General features: G+C 45.8%; 1 protein-coding gene across 3 annotated transcripts in view; it reads right to left on the bottom strand.

Moving 5' to 3' along the window:
- The window catches only part of GATA4 (GATA binding protein 4), a 166030-nt gene that overhangs the window by 6251 nt on the left and 136346 nt on the right, over positions 1–23433 (bottom strand). The gene's annotated exons all lie outside the window — the stretch shown is intronic.

Raw genomic sequence — 23433 nt, 5'->3', positions numbered from 1 at the left:
AGGTTGGATTACCGGGGGTTAACACAGAATAAATATTTACAATATGTCACCTGCGGTGAATGAAACAACAAGTGAGGTTTAAATTGTAACTGTCATTTCAGGAACTTGCAGCGGAATGTCTGTTTGTTCCGCTAGCTCCGCCCCCTCCTTTCTACATAGAATCTTGTAAGCCAGCATCTCCTATCTCTGTAATGGGAAAATCTGTCTTCTCTTAATAAAGAATCTACAGGGTGAAAAATCTGTCCAGAAGGATGAGGGAGCAGATTTCACTGATAAGATATTTTACAAAGTTTAAATTTTTTTTGTGTACTAAATATACGTGTCTGTATAAATATGTGATATAGATTTTTAATTTTATATAGCTTTGGTGACGTCACGAGTGTTAGAGCAGACGTATCCGGCCGGAACGCTGCCTACACTTGTTTGTAGGGCACTTAGCACGAACGTAGGACATCGGATATAGCACATCCCAATAAAGAAATAGCGCAGGACAGTACATCTGCCATCACATTGGCTCAGAAGCACAGGTAGGCTTCGAGTGATTACTAGCCCTTTTTAGTGCATATTGTGTTTTTTCATACCATTAACATAAGTCTATCACGCACGTGGGCATCAGGTGCTTCTATGTGCAACTTTAAATAAAGGAAAATTGTGATAGCGCCAGCGCATATTGCATACATATTTATTTATTTATATAAAAAATAATTCCTTTATATAGTTAAAAATAATTTTTTTTTTAAACATAATTTATATATACATATAGTTTAAAATAAATCTTGTATATGAATTATTTTTAAACCTTTCTCTCAAAATAATCCATATACTGTGTATATATGACATACACGTTATTTTTAAATATTATTTTATATTGTTATATGCCCTCAGCATATTAACACACTGGTCATGCGATCTGAATCATTACAGATGTACTGGTAATTTATAAATTAGAGCCATGCCATGCGTCATAAGAGACTGAACCATTTTATACATGGTCCCCTTTGGGGTTGAAAAAAATAAATAGATAAAAATAAATAGATATATATATATATATATATATATATATATATATATATATATATATATATATATATATATATATATATATATATATATATATATATATATATATATATATTTAAAAATCAAACATTCCAAAAATAAAAAAGCACATTTTGTAGCACCGCATCTGTAAACATCTGATCTATCAAAATAGAATATTGTTTTCGCAGCATTTACCTTATGGGTTAAAAAATTGAAACACCCAAAAACTCTCATTTTTCAGTTGCCCCCAAACATGCAATAAAAAGCAATCAAAAAGTTGTGTGTACTTCAAAAATAGTAGCATTAAAAATAAGAATCTCGTCACACAATAATCAAGCCCTCATCCAGTTTAATCGATAGAAAGATGAAAAAAAAAAAAGTTATGGGAATCAGAAAATGGTGGCAAACTAAACTTTTTCAGTTTTCTTAAGGAATTAAAATTAAAAAAATGAACCATACAAGTTTTGTATCACCCTAATCGTAGGGACCTGGAGAATGGTGATACCAGATCATATTTGCACAAGGAAAATGAAAATTTAAAAACATTGGCGGCATTTGTTTTTTTTCACCTTTTTCACCGTACTTGGAATTTTTTTCCTCGTTTTTCAGTACAGTGTACGATAAAGCGTTCAAGGTCATTCAAAACTGCAAATGGGCCGGCTACAAACAATCCTTCATACGGATAAGTTGATGGAAAAATAATAAAATAATTATTATGACTCTTGGAAGAAGGGGAGGAAAAAAAATTGGCCGCAACGAGAAGGTGTTAAATACCTAATTTACCGTTAGTTATAAATCTTTAATGACAAGAAAGTAAAATTTTTACATTGTATTGTTCTATGACACATAAAAAAAAAAAAAAGAATAAACCAGTGACCCCCTTCAAAAACTTAAGATGATTTTAAAGTGTGATTTTTGCTGCTGGGATCATAGATTACATTATATTTATTTATTTTTTTAATTTGCATTTTTTCCCATCCAGCTGGATTTTTTTATTCGCTATATACAATTTTGCCAGATATATGGAGACAAAAGTTAATAAAAGTTTTTGTCATGTTATTGTATATGACAAACTTGAAAAGTCACTTTTCAGTCGTCCCCAGCCTGACCCAGACTGGTAGCAGCTTCTTGGCCTGTACTAATATTTTCTTTGTTAATAAGGTTAAAGATGGAGTCTGCGTCTTAAGCCGTGTGCTCGGATCTTTATGGCTTTCAGCTACTTAACTGGGCTTTAAATCCTGCCATTATGGGATTTTTTTGACACGTTCCTCTCCTTCATTGCTTCACCTCCTCCTCCTCCCACTGTTCTTATACAAGCAGCAGACAGGGAAGGAAACTCTTCAATATACTACAAATTGCCAGGACTTCTCCCATGGGTTTTAGAACAATAGGACCCGGGGTCAGTCTACGGCTGCACCACACCAAAAGTGCAACAATTTCCCATTTCTGAATGTCCTGACGGACAGATCAGCTTTATAAGAAGAAACCTCATAAATCACAGATTTCATTGTAGGTCACTTTCAGTCAGTCAATATGGAGACGTTGTCCTCTTTACAGGTTATTTCAGGGATAATTTTTTTTAATACAGTAGGTCCCGTAGTAAAAGTTTGGTGGCCCTCAGTGACCCTCAAAGCAGAGAAGTTGTGTTCCTAAATAATATGAAACCATCAAAGTCAAAGAGGAAGAAGGTCAAGTTCCCGGGAAAAGATGGAGATGTTGAGTCAACGTTAGGGTTGTGGGAACTATTACGATCCATTAGATGGCTGAAATGTGACCTGAGATGGTGTTTAGGAAGGTTATCAGACCTAAATAGTTTTCTACATCATTGATCTTATATATTTTCCATTGTTGGACTGACTTTTAGGATTCATATAGGCGACAATATCCTTCCCGTAAGTAAAGCCGGACATACCATAGGGATTTCATTTTCTGATTTGTGTTGGTTGTCTTTGAAGGTTGTCATCCAACCTGTGGGTTTCCCTTTATGCCAAACCAAGCTGTTTTTCAGCAAGAACTACAACATGGCACATCAACTTTTTAAGACATAGCCATCATTGGCCGGCACCTGTCTTGCTTGTATGCATCTCATGAAGGTTCTTTCGGTCACACAAAATCTCTAGTGTATGTCCACCTTTAATGCCATGGAAATGAACATCATGATGTTGGGGCAGAGATCCAGATTCCAGCAATGGTGGTCACCAGCAGTCTTCTACATAAAGACAAAGTGTCTTGTGAATAAAGGTCGACAACCCCTTTATAGCTGGCCGTACATATGGGATAGACATCGGCTGAACGTTTGGTCAGCAGACAGCAATCTCTTCCTTCATTTGTAAGGTGCCCAAGCGAAGTAGTCGTGGATGAGCTGTAGCCCATGCTCACTTTGGCACCCTACAGACAAAGTGTGTCCTCTGGTGTGCTGCTGTGTATGTGGCATTTCCCACTTACTTCTGGCCAGCTGGTTTCTTCTGACTCCATGAATTCTTCTTCTGGAACCAGGGCAGCAATCAATTCAGAGGACACAGAGTTCATAAAAACAACCAGAACTTTACTTGGTAACTGGCAGTATTTACAGACAGATATGTAGGATAAGGCCCAACAGGTTGTCATCTTTCCCACAGGTACCGGATACAACTTCAGCCCTGGTTCCCGATCTAGTTGAAGCATCTCTGTTGCTTTCTTCTCTAGCCCTAGAGACTCTTTCTCACCAATGACAGTATATCTGGATCCCAATTCAGTCAACCTCCTAGAGCTTGAGTCCTGACTTCTTCTGCAGCCTTGCAGACAGATTGTGCCCCCAGACCTCAGACGACTTTCTCGAGGTTGTCAGGTTGGCTAAGGGGACTCTTGTGGAGGGATTCTCTGACTACTCACTGTCCGGGATGCTAGGCCCACTCTACCCTAGCAGCCCTTACAGAACCTCTTGGTTTCTGCAGTACTGCATAACTACTGACTGAACTCACTTCCTGCACTTGACACTAGCACTCAGTTCCCCCTCCCTCTACTGGGTTGGCTGTCACAGTTAACCCTACCTAAGCCAAACTGAAGCCCCAGAGGGTTCTAACTTCAGGAACGTGCTTTTAACCCTTTGAAGTATCAGGGGTAGACTATCATCTCCACTACTACACTTTCCCATACACATAAGCATTGAATTCATCTGTGCATTTGTGTGTTTTCAACTGGCAGAGAGGAGTAGGCGCTACAGACATCTCTACCCTAAAAACAAAACTGTAAAGACCCCCATGCTTGATCTGTTGAGAGATGGGAGGTCTCCATACACATCAGATGATTGACTTCTCCTGTCGAAAGTTTGACTTAAAGAGTTTGGGAAACTTTCGGGTTGGTAGTTTGGGGCTGTACGAGTATTTCGTAGGCATGCGGCCCCTCTCTACCAGGAATGCAATAAATATGGCCTCTCACCAGTATGCTCATTTATAACAGAATGCTAAAACAAGCCCAAGGAGAACTGAACGTGCTGCAGTTTCTCCTCATTGCCCCTCTGTGCCCTTAGTGAAAGTATGGTCCATTAAGACCCTGACAAGCGGTTTGTTTACACCAGCCACGAAAAGTTATATCAACATCTCACCGGGAGTAAGTGATCACATTGCCGGAGCCGTGGACGTCCCTACAAACACAGAAGGCATCGACCATTACTTTACGCTAAACATCTATCGCGTTTCCGAAAGCCATTTGTAAGATGTTTGAAATGCTCCAACGTCAGAAGCGTTCATCTGCGAGATCCATTCCACTTTTATCTTAACGCGAGCGGATTCTGTTTATATTCAGTGAGTGCCCCATCTGTGGCCCGCACCTTTACACAAACCAAAATTCTTTCTGCTTCCTTAGAGAAACTGTTTCCTACTCAGTGGCGAGCAAACACTGCTCAAAAGAAAAAAAGTCAGATTTTTCCATTTGGAAAAGATAAAAAAAAATATTGTCCTTATTCGATGTTGTTCGGAAAATAAATTATTTTTCCTTTTTCATCTTTCAAACGATATTGCGGGACAAGAAGAATATCGGCGCCTTTGAACTTTGGTGTTGGTGAAGAATTTGGAGAATTACCCTTATCTTCGTGAAATTTTGTTTTCGAAGCCAAAAAATTTGAAGTTTCCCTTTTGGACAAATTATAAGTAGACCTCTGCTTCTTAGGGAAAAACAATTTGATTTTGAAGAAAAAAAAAGAGGAAGGTTATGACCACCATCAATATTTACAGAGAAAATAATGGAAGTCATCATGTACTGGCCAGTGAGAAAATGGGCAGCCAAACTGAAGATAGAACTGATCTCTGTGATCAAACAGTCTGCACGTTTCCAAATAATAAACTCATTACAAAAATGTTTCCAACTTTTGACCAGTTTTTTTTTTTTTATTACGTCTATTGTGATTTTTTTTTATGGGGTATATACACACAGTATCTTTTTCAGGCAGATTCCACCACGGAAACTACAGTGGGTACGGAAAGTATGCAGACCCCTTTAAATTTTTCACTCTGTTTTCATTGCAGCCATTTGGTAAATTCTAAAAAGTTTAAAAAAAAATTCTCATTAAAGTACACTCTGCACTCCATCTTGACTTAAAAAAAACATTAATGTAGAAATTTTTGCAAATTTATTAAAAAAGAAAAACTGAAATATCACATGGTCATAAGTATTCAGAGCCTTTGCTCAGACACTCATATATAAGTCACATGCTGTCCATTTCCTTGTGATCCTCCTTGAGATGGTTCTACTCCTTCATTGGAGTCCAGCTGTGTTTAATTAAACTGATAGGACTTGATTTGGAAAGGCACACAACTGTCTATATAAGACCTCACAGCTCACAGTGCATGTCAGACCAAATGAGAATCATAAGCTCAAAAGGAACTGCCCAAGGAGCTCAGAGACAGAATTGTGGCAAGGCACAGATCCGGCCAAGGTTACAAAATAATTTCTGCAGTACTCAGGATTCCTAAGAGCACTGTGACCTCCATAATCCTTAAATGGAAGAAGTTTGGGACCACCAGAAGTCTTGCTAGACCTGGCTGTCCCGCCAAACTGAGCAATCGTGGGAGAAGGGCCTTGGTGAGAGACTTAAAGAAGAACCCCAAGATCACTGTGGCTCAAGAGATGCAGTAGGGAGATGGGAGAAAGTTCCACAAAGTCAACCATCACTGCAGCCCTCCACTAGTCGGGCCTTTATGGCAAAGTGGCCCGACGGAAGCTTCTCCTCAGAGCAAGACATATGAAAGCCCGCATAGAGTTTGCTCAAAAACACATGAAGGACTCCCAGACTATGAGAAATATGATTCTCTGGTCTGATGAGACGAAGATAGAACTTTTTGGTGATAATTCTAAGCGGTATGTGTGGAGAAAACCAGGCATTGCTAATCACCTGCTAAATACAATCCCAACAGTGAAACATGGTGGTGGCAGCATCATGCTATGGGGGTGTTTTTCAGTTGCAGGGACAGGGCGTGTGGTTGCAATTGAAGGAAACATGAATGCGGCCAAGTACAGAGATATCCTGGATGAAAACCTCTTCCAGAGTGCTCTGGACCTCAGACTTGGCCGAAGGTTCACCTTCCAACAAGACAATGACCCTAAGCACACAGCTAAAATAACAAAGGAGTGGCTTCAGAACAACTCTGTGACCATTCTTGACTGGCCCAGCCAGAGCCCTGACCTAAACCCAACTGAGCAACTCTGGAGAGACCTGAAAATGGCTGTCCACCAACGTTCACCATCCAACCTGACGGAAGTGGAGAGGATCTGCAAGGAAGAATGGTAGAGGATCCCCAAATCCAGGTATGAAAAACCTGTTGCATCATTCCCAAGAAGACTGATGGCTGCACTAGCTTAAAAGGGGCTTCTACTCAATACTGAGCAAAGGGTCTGAATACTTATGACCGTGTGATATTTCAGTTTTTCTTTTTTAATAAATTTGCAAAAAAAGTCTACATTTGTTTTTTTCAGTAAAGATGGGGTGCAGAGTGTACTTTAATGAGAAAAAAAAATGAGCATTTTAGAATTTACCAAATGGCTGCAATGAAACAAAGAGTGAAAAATTTAAAGGGGTCTGAATACTTTGGCTGTGTGCCCACGATGCGTTTTTAATGCGTTTCTGCAGCGTTTTTGCAGCTGCGGAAAAGCATTAAAAACGCATGGTAGAAGGGCAGCAATGTTCCCCAATGATAATCCGCATGTGCTGTGCACATGCTGCGGAAATTTCCGCTGCGGATTATCATTGCGGAAAAAAACGCAGCACTACCAATTATTTTGCGGAAGTGCTGCGTCTTCGCCGCCATTGACTTGCATTAGACCGCATGGATTACGCATCACTGTATATGTAGATGCGTAATCCAAGCGTTCTAATGTGCGGATGGTACCCGGGTGTAGAGGAGAGGAGACTCTCCTCCGGACCCAAGTACCATTAAAAAATCTGTAAAAAAAAAAGAATAAAATAAAAAATAAATGGCGGCCCGCACAGCGCTCCTACTTGCTTCCCGGCACTTTGCAGTGGATTGAAGGACCTGCGCTGACGTCTGAGTCATGTGACGGGTCACGCGACGCTGACGTCGGCAGGTCTTTCAATCCACTGCTGCCGGCAGCCGGGACCGAGCGAAACAAGCCAGCGCGGGCCATCGCAGTACAGACCAAAAGTTTGGACACACCTCATTTAAAGATTTTTCTGTATTTTCTTGACTATGAAAATTGTACATTCACACTGAAGGCATCAAAACTATGAATTAACACATGTGGAATTATATACTTAACAAAAAAGTGTGAAACAACTGAAAATATGTCTTATATTCTAGGTTCTTCAAAGTAGCCACCTTTTGCTTTCATGACTGCTTTGCACACTCTTGGCATTCTCTTGATGAGCTTCAAGAGGTAGTCACCGGAAATGGTCTTCACTTCAAAGGTGTGCCCTGTCAGGTTTAATAAGTGGGATTTATTGCCTTATAAATTGGGTTGGGACCATCAGTTGTGTTGTGCAGAAGTCTGGTGGATACACAGCTGATAGTCCTACTGAATAGACTGTTAGCTGCTTTTTTCTTGCCGGAATACAAATTCTAAGTAAAGAAAAGCGAGTGGCCATCATTACTTTAAGAAATAAAGGTCAATCAGTCCAAAAAATTGGGCAAACTTTGAAATATATATATATATATATATATATATATATATATATATATATATATATATATATAATGTGTGTGTATGTATATATTATGTGTGTATATATGTGTGTATGTATGTATGTATGTATGTATGTATATATTATGCGTGTGTGTATGTATGTATATGTATGTGTATGTGTGTGTGTGTGTGTGTGTGTGTGTGTGTATGTGTGTGTGTGTGTGTGTGTGTGTGTGTGTGTGTGTGTGTATGTATGTATGTATGTATGTATGTATGTATGTATGTATGTATATATTATGTGTGTGTGTGTATGTTTTCTACCCTTGATCTTGATAAACTTACAGCCTCTTTTTCTATACTTGAACTTGTCCTGAAAAGGAATGCTCAAGGATTAAAAATAAAAAAAGTCTGCTTTCTCCCAGAAGTCATGTCAGGTCACATCTGGTATTGTATTTGATACAACTAAGCTCAATAAAAATGTATGTGGCTAAGCTGCAATGCTGCAAACAATCTTTGGACAAGGGTGGCGCTGTTTGAGAAAGAAAGCAGCAATGGTTTTCTAATGCTGTAAGATCCTTTCAAAGAAAAAGTGTCATCAAAAAATCACCTATTATTGAAATCAGGTTTTTGTGTTACATTCCTTTAAAAAAATGGAAATCACACCTTCACTGTATATACAGAGGATTAAGCAATCACAAAAGGTGATATCACAGCTCACCTCCTCCTCCTGTACAATGACTAATAACACCGCTATATACAGTAGATAACACACACACACACACATATACATACACATATATATATATATACACACACACACACACACACACACACACACACACACACATATACATACACACAGTACAGACCAAAAGTTTAGACACACCTTCTCATGTAAAGATTTTTCTGTATTTTCAGGACTATGAAAATTGTACATTCACACTGAAGGCATCAAAACTATGAATTAACACATGTGGAATTATATACTTAACAAAAAAGTGTGAAACAACTGAAAATATGTCTTATATTCTAGGTTCTTCAAAGTAGCCACCTTTTGCTTTGATGACTGCTTTGCACACTCTTGGCATTCTCTTGATGAGCTTCAAGAGGTAGTCACCGGAAATGGTTTTCACTTCACAGGTGTGCCCTGTCAGGTTTAATAAGTGGGATTTCTTGCCTTACAAATGGGGTTGGGACCATCAATTGTGTTGTGCAGAAGTCAGGTGGATACACAGCTGATAGTCCTACTGAATAGACTGTTAGAATTTGTATTATGGCAAGAAAAAAGCAGCTAAGTAAAGAAAAACGAGTGGCCATCATTACTTTAAGAAATGAAGGTCAGTCAGTGTGAAAAATTGGGAAAACTTTGAAAGTGTCCCCATGTGCAGTTGCAAAAACCATCAAGCGCTACGAAGAAACTGACTCACATGAAGACCGCCCCAGGAAAGGAAGACCAAGAGTCACCTCTGCTTCTGAGGATAAGTTTATCCGAGTCACCAGCCTCAGAAATCGCAGGTTAACAGCAGCTCAGATTAGAGACTAGGTCAATGCCACACAGAGTTCTAGCAGCAGACACATCTCTTCAACAACTATTAAGAGGAGACTTTGTGCAGCAGGCCTTCATGGTAAAATAGCTGCTAGGAAACCACTGCTAAGGACAGGCAACAAGCAGAAGAGACTTGTTTGGGCTAAAGAACACAAGGAAAGGACATTAGACCAGTGGAAATCTGTGCTTTGGTCTGATGAGTCCAAATTTGAGATCTTTGGTTCTGCGTCGCACCGTGTCTTTGTGCGACGCAGAAAAGGTGAACGGATGGACTCTACATGCCTGGTTCCCACCGTGAAGCATTGAGGAGGAGGTGTGATGGTGTGGGGGTGCTTTGCTGGTGACACTGTTGGGGATTTATTCAAAACTGAAGACATACTGAACCAGCATGGCTACCACAGCATCTTGCAGCGGCATGCTATTCTATCCGGTTTGCGTTTAGTTGGACCATCATTTATTTTTCAACAGGACAATGACCCCAAACACACCTCCAGGCTGTGTAAGGGCTATTTAACCAAGAAGGAGAGTGATGGGGTGCTACGCCAGATGACCTGGCCTCCACAGTCACCAGACCTGAACCCAATCGAGATGGTTTGGGGTGAGCTGGACCGCAGAGTGAAGGCAAAAGATTGTTGGAAGACCATTTCCAGTGACTACCTCTTGAAGCTCATCAAGAGAATGCCAAGAGTGTGCAAAGCAGTCATCAAAGCAAAAGGCGGCTACTTTGAAGAACCTAGAATATAAGACATATTTTCAGTAGTTTCACACTTTTTTGTTAAGTATATAATTCCACATGTGTTAATTCATAGTTTTGATGCCTTCAGTGTGGATGTACAATTTTCAGTCATTAAAATACAGAAAAATCTTTAAATGAGAAGGTGTGTCCAAACTTTTGGTCTGTACTGTATATATATATATATTATATTATATATATATATAAATAAAAGGGGAGCCATCTTAGTTAGGGAGTGCAGTTGGTCAGTGAGTAGTAAGAGAGGAGGGGAAGAGGGAAGTCAGGGTGGAAGGCTCCAGGAACAGGAGGGATCCTAGGGGGTATGGTGAGTGCAGGACGGCACCCGTACGCCCGAATCTGCCAAGTGTCAGAGAGATCAGGCCGCAAGAAGGGAACCGGTCCCTGGGCTAGCAGAGTTACTCCAGGTCTCGGCTGGAAAAACCGGAGGCTTCTGCACTTTCATGGTACAGTTGCCACAACCGCACCTAAGCTGCCGTGAAGGGCACCAAGTAGGTCCGGGAACTCCAGGTTGCCCAGAGGGATCTCAGAGTACCCGATCGGGACTTTGTGTGGCGGGGTGCAGGGCAGGAGGGAGAAGACCCAGCGCGGGAAGTCGGCTAAGGAAGGAACATAAAGAAAGGGGGCCCCGTTAAGTGCTTCTGATATACTTGAGGGAGTGCTGAACCCCTGCCTGGCAAACGTAGTGCGACGCGGGAGGCTGTCACCTGGACAGTGTACCTGAGGAACCTAAAGAACTGTGAGTAAACTCGGTTGACTGCACTCCACAGTCTCGGTCGGTTAATTCTACCACGCTGCCGCCCCTGCACTACAATGCCCAGCTTCACCATCTGCACCTACACTGCCCCGGGGGCCCGCTCCACCTGCGGGGAGCAGAAGCATCCCAGCTGCCATCATCCCATCACCCCTGGAGGTCTGAAGCAGCGCTGGTAACCATTACCAGGAGCCACAGGTGGCGTCACGAGACAAAACCCCTTTTAAAGAGTGACCCCAGGGTACGGGCCCGGGAGCCAACTTCCGTGACATCCCACAGAAGGTCAAGGCCCGGGTACAGAGTTCTCCCCATATCCCCCTGGGCGACTCACACACCATGTCACCAAACATCACAGTGAGTATCTGTAGCCCTATATACAGGCCACTGACTGATTACAAGATTGTAGACACCTGTGATGCTAATTAGTGGACACAACTTGATTTAGCATGTCCCTTTTGTCACATTATTTTTAGGGGTACCATCATTTCTGTCCAGGTCTATTTCATGAGTTAAATTTTTTTTTTTTAATTCTGTGGAAGCAGAAAAGCAATGTCTGACTTTCATTTGTTCATTTTTATAGATTTTTAATTTATTATTACTTTTGTCAGATTCAAGTTATTTCTGTGGCCATTGTGGGTTTTTCTTTCATTAAACGAGGGGTACCAACAATTTTGACCACGTGTGTAAATATATTATTTTGGATTCAGAGTTCTTTTTCACAAATCTCATATAGTTAATTTATGCTCCTTCACACAGACTCACTGACGTCATCGCTTTGTCCTTGTCACAATCTCATAGTGAGAGCTATAAAGTCTCAAGCCATAGTGTCCTCCTTATCTGCCACCTCCTAATAGATGCATATTCTGAAGGGCAACGGTGGCCATGTTTACTCAGGGCAAACAGGAGAGCTGGTATGTAAGAGTTAAGAGAATATGGCTACCTAACGCCGTGAGTTATTCGGCCACCTCCAGTCATGTTGGCCACAGTCAAAATGTTGAGTTCCGATGGGAATTGAAGACTTGACGCCCAGAAACCACAACTTTCTACCAAGTTCCTTAGCAGTTTACTTGCAAATGAGTCATGGCGGCAGAGGTGTTTTCATGTAAAGCAGCATGAATTTCTGTTATTGATAGTGATTAGACCAGTTACACCATCGTCCATCACGCGACTGGAAGATAATCTTTGAAAATTGTTGGAGAACAGGAGAAGTCCCAGAAGACTGGAGAGGAGCAAATGTTGTTCCTATCTTCAAAAAGGGGAAGAAGGTGGACCCAGGGAACTATAGGCCGATGAGTCTGACTTCTACACTGTGTGCAGAATTATTAGGCAAGTTGTATTTTAGAGGATTATTTTTATTATTGATCAACAACTATGTTCTCAATCAACCCAAAAGACTCATAAATATCCAAGCTTAATATTTTTGGAAGTTGGAGTGTTTTTTTTTTTTTTAAGATTTGGCTATCTTAGGAGGATATCTGTTTGTGCAGGTAACTAATACTGTGCTGAATTATTAGGCAACTTAATAAAAACCAAATATAATTCCATCTCACTTGTTTATTTTCACCAGGTAAACCAATATCAGTGCACAAAATTTAGAAATAAACATTTCTAACATGCAAAAACAAAGACCAAAAAAATTAGTGATCAATATAGCCACCTTTCTTTATGATGACACTCAACAGCCTTCCATCCATAGATTCTGTCAATTGCTCGATCTTTTTTCGATCAACATTGCGTGCAGCAGCCACCACAGCCTCCCAGACACTGTTCCCAGAGGTGTACTGTTTTCCCTCCCTGTAGATCTCACATTTTATGATGGACCACAGGTTCTCTATTGGGTTCAGATGAGGTGAACAAGGGGGCCATGTCATTATTTTTTCTTCTTTTAGACCTTTACTGGCCAGTCACGCTGTGGAGTAGTTGGATGCATGTGATGGAGCATTGTCCTGCATGAAAATCATGTTTTTCTTGAACGATACAGACTTCTTCCTTAATCACTGCTTGAAGAAGTTGTCTTCCAGAAACTGCCAGTAGGTCTGGGAGTTGAGCTTCACTCCATCCTCAACCTGAAAAGGTCCCACAAGTTCATCTTTGATGATACCAGCTCATACCAGTACCCCACTGTAGCATCGGCGTCTCTGCCCCGTTCTAGGCAGAGACGCCGTCCCTCTCACCTCCCCGCTCCTGGCGCGGCGTCCTCCAGCGCTTCTCTCCCCGCTGCTTCCGGCACGCGCTCCTTCCCCGGCAGTGTGCTTAGGGCGCGCGCGCGCTCCCCCTCTCTTAAAGGGACCGCGCGCGCAGTCCTAAGGAGTCCCCGGCCAATTGCCGGAGGACCTCCCATATAAAAGGCACCTCCTCCAAAATGGAGGTGCCCGAGCAATGTTGTAGCACTGTTCACTACTCTGCTTCAGCCTTCAGGTCCCGTTGCCAGTTACCTGCCAGATTCCTGCCAGTCTGCTGTCTAATTCCTGCCTGATATCCTGCTACCTGCCTGCTAGCCTGAGGTCCGACGGTCTGCCTTCCAACTTCTGTCAGTCTGTCTAAGGACCAGCTTGCCCGCTCACCTGGGAGCGCACATCTTCTACCTGCCTGCTTGCCTGAGGTCCGACGGTCTGCCTTCCAACTCCTGTCAGTCTGTCTAAGGACCAGCTTGCCCGCTCACCTGGGAGCGCTCATCTGCTGCCTGTCTGCTAGCCTACCAGGAGGCTCTGCCGTCACGTGCTGTGACCACCCGCCTGTCCAGAGACTCCTGCCCGCTCACCTGGGAGCGCTCATCTGCTACCTGTCTGTTGGTCTTCCTGGAGGTTCCGCCGTCACATGCTGTGACCACCCGTTTATCCAGAGACTCTCGCCTGCTCACCTGGGAGCTCACGTCTATCATCTGCCGCCACAGGTCGTACCAATCCTTTACCCAGAGACTGCCCCGGTCACTTGCCGTGACCTCCTGCCCGTTCATCCAGAGACTGCCCCGGTCACTTGCCGTGACCTCCTGCCCGTTCTTCCAGAGACTGCCCCGGTCACTTGCCGTGACCTCCTGTCCGTTCATTCAGAGACTGTCCCAGTCACCTGCTGTGACTGCCTGCCCGTCTACCCTGGTCGCCACCCGCTCCCTTACAAGGACCGCCCCCTTGTATAGTAGCTCAGAGGTTCCGTCTCCCAGACCCGTTAGTTTGCTCGGGCCATGGAACCCGGTGGCAGTATGAAGCACTTCATCCGTTCCTGCCCGGAAAAACCGGGAAACGCCAGTGTCTAGGACCACTCGGAGAGGTCGTCCTAGACAAAAGTAAGCCCTCTCCGTCTCTGACCTTACCGGTCTCTATTGCTTGGGGAGAAAACCGTCTCTTTGAACTCGCCCATCTGGATTCTGGAGCTGCTGGAAACCTCATCTCCCAGTCTCTGGTAGAGAGATACCATATTCCCACCAAGTCCTTGGCTGAACCATTGTCAGTCGCCTCCGTGGATGGAAGACTTCTCTCGGAGACCATCCTGCTCGTCACCGAACCCATAACCCTGCAGGTGGGAATGCTGCACTCTGAGGAGATCTCATTCCATGTGCTGTCCGGACTTTCTCACTCCCTGTTGCTAGGTCTACCTTGGCTCCAGACACATGAACCCGTATTGAACTGGCGGTCCGGTGAAGTACTCCGATGGGGTCCTGACTGCCATAGGACCTGCCTGGTCCCGGTCCGTCCACTTCGCCCTCAGCCTACTCCAGCTAACTTACCTGGTCTCCCGGCTCCCTACTGGCCCTATGCGGACGTCTTCGGTAAGAAGGAAGCCGAGACGTTGCCACCCCATAGGCCATACGATTGCCCGATCGACCTGGTACCTGGCACCACTCCTCCCCGTGGGCGTATCTACCCGTTGTCTGCAGCCGAGACCCGAGCCATGTCTGAGTACATTGAAGAGAATCTGGCTAGGGGATTTATACGAAAATCTACCTCCCCGGCTGGAGCCGGATTCTTCTTTGTCAAAAAGAAAGACGGCTCGCTACGTCCCTGTATTGACTACAGAGGACTCAATCTCATCACGGTAAAAAACAAATATCCCCTGCCACTCATCTCCGAATTGTTTGACCATCTCAAGGGCGCCAGGATCTTCTCCAAGCTGGATCTACGAGGAGCGTATAATCTGGTCCGTATCCGTCAAGGAGACGAGTGGAAGACGGCATTCAATACCCGGGACGGTCACTACGAGTACCTTGTGATGCCCTTCGGTCTCTGTAATGCTCCCGCGGTCTTTCAGGAACTAGTCAACGACATCTTCCGTGACCTCCTGTACTCCTGCGTAGTGGTATACCTGGACGATATCTTGGTCTTCTCTCTGGATCTCCCCACACACCGGAGGGATGTTCGTCAGGTCCTGCTTAGGCTTCGGCAGAACCACCTTTACGCCAAATACGAGAAGTGCCTCTTCGATCAGACCTCCCTTCCGTTCTTGGGCTATGTCATCTCCCAAACAGGTCTGCAAATTGATCCAGAGAAGCTCTCTTCCGTTCTAAAATGGCCTCGTCCTGAAGGTTTGAAGGCGATACAGCGATTCCTGGGCTTCGCTAATTATTATCGTCTTTTCATCCCACACTTCTCGTCTCGGACTGCTCCCATATCTGCACTTACCCGTAAGGGGGCTAACCCCAGGACATGGTCGCCTGAAGCCGAGGAGGCCTTCCTTTCCCTAAAGAAAGCCTTCGCCTCTGCTCCCGTCCTGCACCGTCCGGACTGTAATAAACAATTCTACCTGGAGGTTGATGCCTCCTCCTCCGGAGCCGGAGCGGTGCTCACCCAGAAGTCTTCTACCGGGAGAATGGTAACGTGCGGCTTCTTCTCCAAAATCTTCTCCTCGTCGGAGCGCAACTACTCCATTGGAGACCGGGAATTGCTAGCCATCAAATTGGCACTGGGTGAGTGGCGCTATCTGCTTGAAGGGGCTCTCTACCCGGTAATTATCTACACGGATCACAAAAACCTGGTATATCTCCAAAATGCCCAGAGACTCAATCCTCGCCAGGCCCGGTGGTCGTTTTTTGCCCGCTTCGACTTCATTCTTCATTTCCGTCCGGCGGACAAGAACGTCAAAGCTGATGCCTTGTCCCGGTCCTTCCTGTCCTCCGATCAAGAGGAGGAACCTACGCACATCATCAACTCCTCCAAGGTGATGAATGTGGCCCCCTTGGATCTGACTCGTCTTCCACCCGGTAAGACGTTCGTAGCTGTGCCAGATCGGGAGAGGGTTCTTCGCTGGGGACATTCTTCTAAACTAGCTGGCCATGCTGGCCAAAAGAAGACCTTCCAACTTATTACCCGGCATTACTGGTGGCCTACCCTGCGTAAGGACGTGGTAGACTTAGTCGCGGCCTGTTCATCCTGTGCCCGTAACAAAGTTCCCCGACATCTACCTGCCGGCCATCTCCTGCCCCTTCCCGTACCTGCTGCTCCTTGGCAACACATCGCTATGGACTTTATCACCGACCTTCCAGTTTCTGCCGGTTGTACTGTCATTTGGGTTGTCGCTGACCGTTTTTCTAAGATGGCCCACTTCATTCCCCTGCCTGGTCTTCCGTCTGCACCCGAGCTGGCTAAAGACTTTATCCGCCACATCTTCCGTCTCCATGGTCTGCCCCTCCACATCGTGTCGGATCGTGGGGTTCAGTTCACCTCTCGCTTCTGGAGAGTCACATGTAAGCTGCTGGACATTACCCTGGATTTCTCCTCCGCTTACCACCCTCAGTCCAATGGTCAAGTGGAGCGGATCAATCAGATCTTGTCCAGCTACCTCCGGCACTTCGTTGATGCTCACCACTCGGACTGGGTGGATCTCTTACCATGGGCCGAGTTCTCTTATAACAACCATGAGAGCGAGTCCTCTTCCAAATCCCCGTTCTTTATAGTCGGTGGCCAACATCCCCGGATTCCACTTCCTGTCTCAGTTTCTGTGGACAACCCTGCTGCGGAGTCTCTTGTCAGCGAATTTTCTACTATTTGGGAGAGCACCAGGTCCGCTCTTCTCTCCTCTGAGCGGATGAAGAGATATGCTGATAAGAGACGTCTGGATCCGCCCCAATTCCGTCCGGGAGACCAGGTTTGGCTCTCATCCAAACATGTGCGGCTCAAAGTACCCTCCTACAAGTTGGGTCCTCGATTCATCGGCCCCTTCGAAGTCCTCAGGCAAATTAACCCTGTGGTCTACAAATTAAAACTCCCCGCCACCCTACGGATCCCCAACTCCTTCCACGTATCTCTCCTCAAACCCGTTGTCTTTAACTCTTTTTCCAAAAATCCAGGTGCCCCTCCTGCTCCGGTTTTCGCTGATGACATCTTTGAGGTAGAGAGTATTCTGGCCTCCAAGAGGGTAAGAGGAAAAACCTTTTTTCTGGTAGATTGGAAGGGGTTTGGTCCTGAGGAGAGAACTTGGGAACCCAGGGAGAACATCAACGCCCCGCTTCTCCTTGAGAAATTTCTTTCTGGCCAAAAAAAGAGGGGGCCTAAAGGGGGGGGTACTGTAGCATCGGCGTCTCTGCCCCGTTCTAGGCAGAGACGCCGTCCCTCTCACCTCCCTGCTCCTGGCGTGGCGTCCTCCAGCGCTTCTCTCCCCGCTGCTTCCGGCACGCGCTCCTTCCCCGGCAGTGTGCTTAGGGCGCGCGCGCTCCCCCTCTCTTAAAGGGACCGCGCGCCGTCCTAAGGAGTCCCCGGCCAATTGCCGGAGGACCTCCCATATAAAAGGCACCTCCTCCAAAATGGAGGTGCCCGAGCAATGTTGTAGCACTGTTCACTACTCTGCTTCAGCCTTCAGGTCCCGTTGCCAGTTACCTGCCAGATACCTGCCAGATTCCTGCCAGTCTGCTGTCTAATTCCTGCCTGATATCCTGCTACCTGCCTGCTAGCCTGAGGTGCGACGGTCTGCCTTCCAACTTCTGTCAGTCTGTCTAAGGACCAGCTTGCCCGCTCACCTGGGAGCGCTCATCTGCTGCCTGTCTGCTAGCCTACCAGGAGGCTCTGCCGTCACGTGCTGTGACCACCCGCCTGTCCAGAGACTCCTGCCCGCTCACCTGGGAGCGCTCATCTGCTACCTGTCTGTTGGTCTTCCTGGAGGTTCCGCCGTCACATGCTGTGACCACCCGTTTATCCAGAGACTCTCGCCTGCTCACCTGGGAGCTCACGTCTATCAACTGCCGCCACAGGTCGTACCAATCCTTTACCCAGAGACTGCCCCGGTCACTTGCCGTGACCTCCTGCCCGTTCATCCAGAGACTGCCCCGGTCACTTGCCGTGACCTCCTGCCCGTTCTTCCAGAGACTGCCCCGGTCACTTGCCGTGACCTCCTGCCTGTTCATCCAGAGACTGCCCCGGTCACTTGCCGTGACCTCCTGTCCGTTCATTCAGAGACTGTCCCAGTCACCTGCTGTGACTGCCTGCCCGTCTACCCTGGTCGCCACCCGCTCCCTTACAAGGACCGCCCCCTTGTATAGTAGCTCAGAGGTTCCGCCTCCCAGACCCGTTACACCCACCTCCACCTTGCTGGCGTCTGAGTCGGAGTGGAGCTCTCTGCCCTTTACTGATCCAGCCTCTGGCCCATCAAGAGTCACTCTCATTTCATCAGTCCATAAAACCTTTGAAAAATCAGTCTTAAGATATTTCTTGGCTCATTTTTGACGTTTTATCTTACGTTTCTTGTTCAAAGGTGGTCGTTTTCAAGCCTTCCTTACTTTGGCCATGTCACTGAGTATCACACACCTTGTGCTATTTGATACTCCAGTAACGTTGCAGCTCTGAAATATGGTAAAACTGGTGGCGAATGGCATCTTAGCAGCTTCACGCTTGAATTTCCTTAATTCATGGGCAGTTATTTTGCGCCTTTTTTGGCCAACACGCTTCTTGCGACCCTGTTGGCTATTTGCCATGAAACCAGGGGCGGAACTACCGACCGTGCAGCCGGTTCATTGAACGGGGGCCCCGAGGGAGAGGGGGCCCCTCCAGCCTCCAGCAGGGCCGCCATCAGGGCATGTCTGCCCTGACTCCAGTGTGGGGCCCGGCCGGTAGGGGCCCCCTCGGAGCCCCCCCTCTTGTGCGTCTCTCTCCTCATGGGGCCCCCGGCCCCATGCTAAGCGCCGGGTCCGGTACATCAGCGCTGCGCTGCTCTGCTGCGGCAGCGCCTTTATGATTCCCCTGACTTCCGGTCATGTGACCGCGCCGTCACATGACCGGAAGTCAGGAGAACCTGGTGTCAGCGATTTGGACGAGCGCCAGGATTCTGCAGGGATCGCATGGGGGTAAGTATAACAAGTTTTATTTTTTTTTTTTAAATACAATTAACTAGGAGTGGGGGGAAATGGGAGATGCACATGGGGGGGAAGGGGAATGGGAGATGCACATATGGGGGGGGGGATGGGAGATGCACATGGGGGGGAAGGGGAATGGGAGATGCACATATGGGGGGGGGAAATGGGAGATGCACATATGGGGGGGGGAAATGGGAGATGCACATATGGGGGGGGAAATGGGAGATGCACATATGGAGGGGGGGGGAAATGGGAGATGCACATATGGGGGGGGGAATGGGAGATGAACATGGGGGGGGAATGGGAGATGCACATGGGGGTAGGGGGATGAGAGAGGTGCACATGGGGGCAGGGGGATGAGAGGTGCACATGTGGGGGAGGGGGATGAGAGAGGTGCACATGTGGGGGAGGGGGATGAGAGAGGTGCACATGTGGGGGAGGGGGATGAGAGAGGTGCACATGTGGGGGATGAGAGAGCTGCACATGGGGGGGTGGTGAGAGCTGCACATGTGGGGGGATGAGAGATGCACATGGGGAGGGGGATGAGAGATGTGCACATGGGGGGGATGAGAGCTGCACATGGGGGAATTGGGAGAAAATGAGCTGCACATGGGGGAATTGGGAGTAGGGGGATAATGAGCTGCACATAATGAATGTGGGGTGGGGGAGAGTAAATGATGATGGGGTGGGGAGAGCACGGACATGATATAATGAATTGGGGCAGGGGGTGCATGTAAATAATGAATGCGGGGAGCAGGAAGTATAGAGTAGGGGGCGTTGCGGATGCAGGAGTGTAACTGGTAACAAATTGGTGGAAAGAGTAGAGGTTCTAATTAAATTATATATTAAGTGCCTATTTACAGTTAATGGGGGCACCGTGGTGGATTACAATTTATATTTGGAATGGTGGGTGGCATAATAACTATATATTAATGGTGGGTGCACGTCTGTATTCAGCTGCGTAATGTAGAAGTTGGGGAATGTGCTCTAGATAACTGTGTTATTTTATGCAGAGACGAGTCCTGGCTGGAAGACGTGATGGCGGTCTGTGCTGGATGAAGGAGAAAAGCGTAGCTGAAGGACTTCACCTAGAGACGTCACCAGTGAGTCAGTGTATTACATGTACACTTACACTATATACTATGTACCGGGCTCCTGTGTATAATGTCACTGGTGATCACTGTATTACCTGTACACTGACACTATATACAGAGCTCCTGTGTATAATGTCACTGGTGATCACTGTATTACCTGTACACTGACACTATATACAGAGCTCCTGTGTATAATGTCACTGGTGATCACTAGATTACCTGGACACTTAAATTATACATACCATGTATAGAGCTCCCGTGTATAATGACACTTATGGTAATATTAGTAATGTGGTGGTAATATGTGGTCTGGTCATGGTGTGGCAGTTTTTCTTCCTTCTGTGTGGTATTATTCGGTCACTATGTTGTGGTAATATGTGGTCTGGTCATGGTGTGGCGGTATTCCCTGTATGTGGTATTATTGGTCATTTAAAAAAAAATGTATATGACACATTCCCTTAAAGAAAACGAAATAAAAATATATCTAAAAAGAGTATTGGATGTTTTAAGAAAATTTTAATAGGTTAGAGTAGGGCCCGGCCAGAAGAGTCTACCTTATCGTGGTGGCGGCTTTAAAAATCTTTTGGCCAAAACAAAAGCTGCTGGCTATGTATGTGCCGCCGTCACATGGCCGAACGTCAGGAGAACCTGGTGGCAGCGACGTGGACGAGCGCCAGGATTCTGCAGGGATTGCATGGGGGTAAGTATAACAAGTTTTATTTTTTTTAAATACAATTAATTAACTAGGAACGGGGGGGATGAGATGCACGGGGGGGGTGAGAGATGCACATGGGGGGGGGGTGAGAGATGCACATGGGGGGGGTGAGAGATGCACATGGGGGGGGATGAGAGATGCACATGGGGGGGATGAGAGATGCACATGGGGGGCGATGAAAGATGCACATGGGGGGCGATGAAAGATGCACATGGGGGGGGATGAGAGATGCACATGGGGGGGTTATGTTTACATAACTTTGTTGCCTTATGAAGGGCAGGGGGGGGCCCCAAAAATTTCTTGCACAGGGGCCCACTACAGTCTGTGTCCGCCCCTGCATGAAACGCTTGATTGTTCGGTGATCACGCTGCAGAAGTTTGGAAATTTCAAGACTGCTGCATCCCTCTGCAAGACATCTCACAATTTTGGACTTTTCAGAGCCCGTCAAATCTCTCTTCTGACCCATTTTGCCAAAGGAAAGGAAGTTGCCTAATAATTAAGCCCACCTTATATAGGGTGTTGATGTCATTAGTCAACACCCCTCCTCATTACAGAGATGCACATCACCAGATTTACTTAATTGGTAGTTGGCTCTCAAGCCTATGCAGCTTGGAGTAGGACAACATGTATAAAAAGTATCATGTGATCAAAATACTCATTTGCCTAATAATTCTGCACGCGGTGTATACCAGGAAAGATCTTTGAACAAATTATTAAACAACATGTATGTAAGTACCTGGATAAGAATGAAGTGATTAACCAGAGTCAGCATGGGTTTGTAACTAACACGTCATGTCAGACTAACTTAATTTCCTTCTATGACAGAATCACTGACTGGGTGGATCAGGGAAATGCTGTAGATATAGTATATCTTGACTTCAGCAAAGCATTTGACAAAGTATCTCACACCATCCTTATTGAAAAAATGACCAAGTATGGAATGGACAAGGCAACTGTTAGGTGGATTCATAGATGGCTTAGTGATTGGGCTCAAAAGAGTGGTCGTAAATGGCTTCACATCCAGTTGGATGAATGTCTCAAGTGGGGTACCACAGGGCTCTGTCCTGGGACCTGTATTGTTCAATATCTTTATCAATGATTTAGATGAAGGAATTGAGGGTAAACTGATTCAATTTGCTGACGACACAAAGCTAGGAGGGATAGCTAATACTAGAGAAGAGAGAGAGAGGATTCAAAAAGACCTAAATAAACTGGAGCAGTGGGTAGTAACTAACAGAATGGTTTTTAACAGGGAAAAATGCAAAGTACTACATCTGGGCAATAAAAATGAAAAAAGCATATACAAAATGGGAGGAATAGAGCTAAGCAACAGTACATGTGAAAAAGACTTAGGTATACTAATAGATCATAGACCGAACATGAGTCAACAGAGTGATGCAGCAGCAAAAAAGGCAAATACAATTCTGGGATGTATTAGCAGAAGCATACAGTCTAGATCACGTGAAGTCATTATCGGACTTTACTCCTCTTTGGTCAGACCTCATCTGGAATACTGCGTCCAGTTCTGGGCACATTTTAAAAAAGACATTGACAAACTGGAGCAAGTTCAGAGAAGAGCGACCAGAATGGCGACCAGTCTGCAAACCATGTCCTATGAGGAACGGTTACAGGATTTGGGAATGTCTAGCTTGCAAAAAAGAAGACTGAGAGGAGACTTAATAGCTGTCTACAAATATCTCAAGGGCTGTCACATTGTAGAAGGATCATCTTTATTCTCATTTGTGTAGCACCCCGAGGACTCGGCTGCTACAGGGGTATTGCACCTCAGACCAGAGGTGTGGTATTCCACTCCCGGGTAAGGATGGAGTGTGGAACTGGGCTCAGATAGCTGCATGCACCACACTCACCCCATTTCCGGGGGACAGATCAACGGTACTCCCACCAGATAGATGTGCAGGTACGACAGCTTCTGTCCCTGGCTGGAGTGGGGAGGGGGGAGGAACATCCCAGTGGTGTAGGAGCAGAGAGGGGAGGGACTCTGGGCATAGGCAGGAGCCCATTGGTTGCTCGTCACCTGGGCTCGGGTGTCAGAGGGAGTATATAAGGTGGGCACCATCCTAGGACAGGGTCTGTTCTGTGCAGAAAGGAGCTCAGCCAGAGAGGGCTGACAGGGAGCTGTGGCT

Source organism: Phyllobates terribilis, unplaced genomic scaffold, assembly GCF_046119375.1.
Source record: "Phyllobates terribilis strain yellow unplaced genomic scaffold, ASM4611937v1 Scaffold_3__8_contigs__length_932513732, whole genome shotgun sequence".
In the NCBI taxonomy this organism is placed as follows: Eukaryota; Metazoa; Chordata; class Amphibia; order Anura; family Dendrobatidae; genus Phyllobates; species Phyllobates terribilis.
The sequence above is the reverse complement of the archived record's forward strand: the minus strand, read 5'-3'. Positions and strand labels throughout refer to the sequence as shown.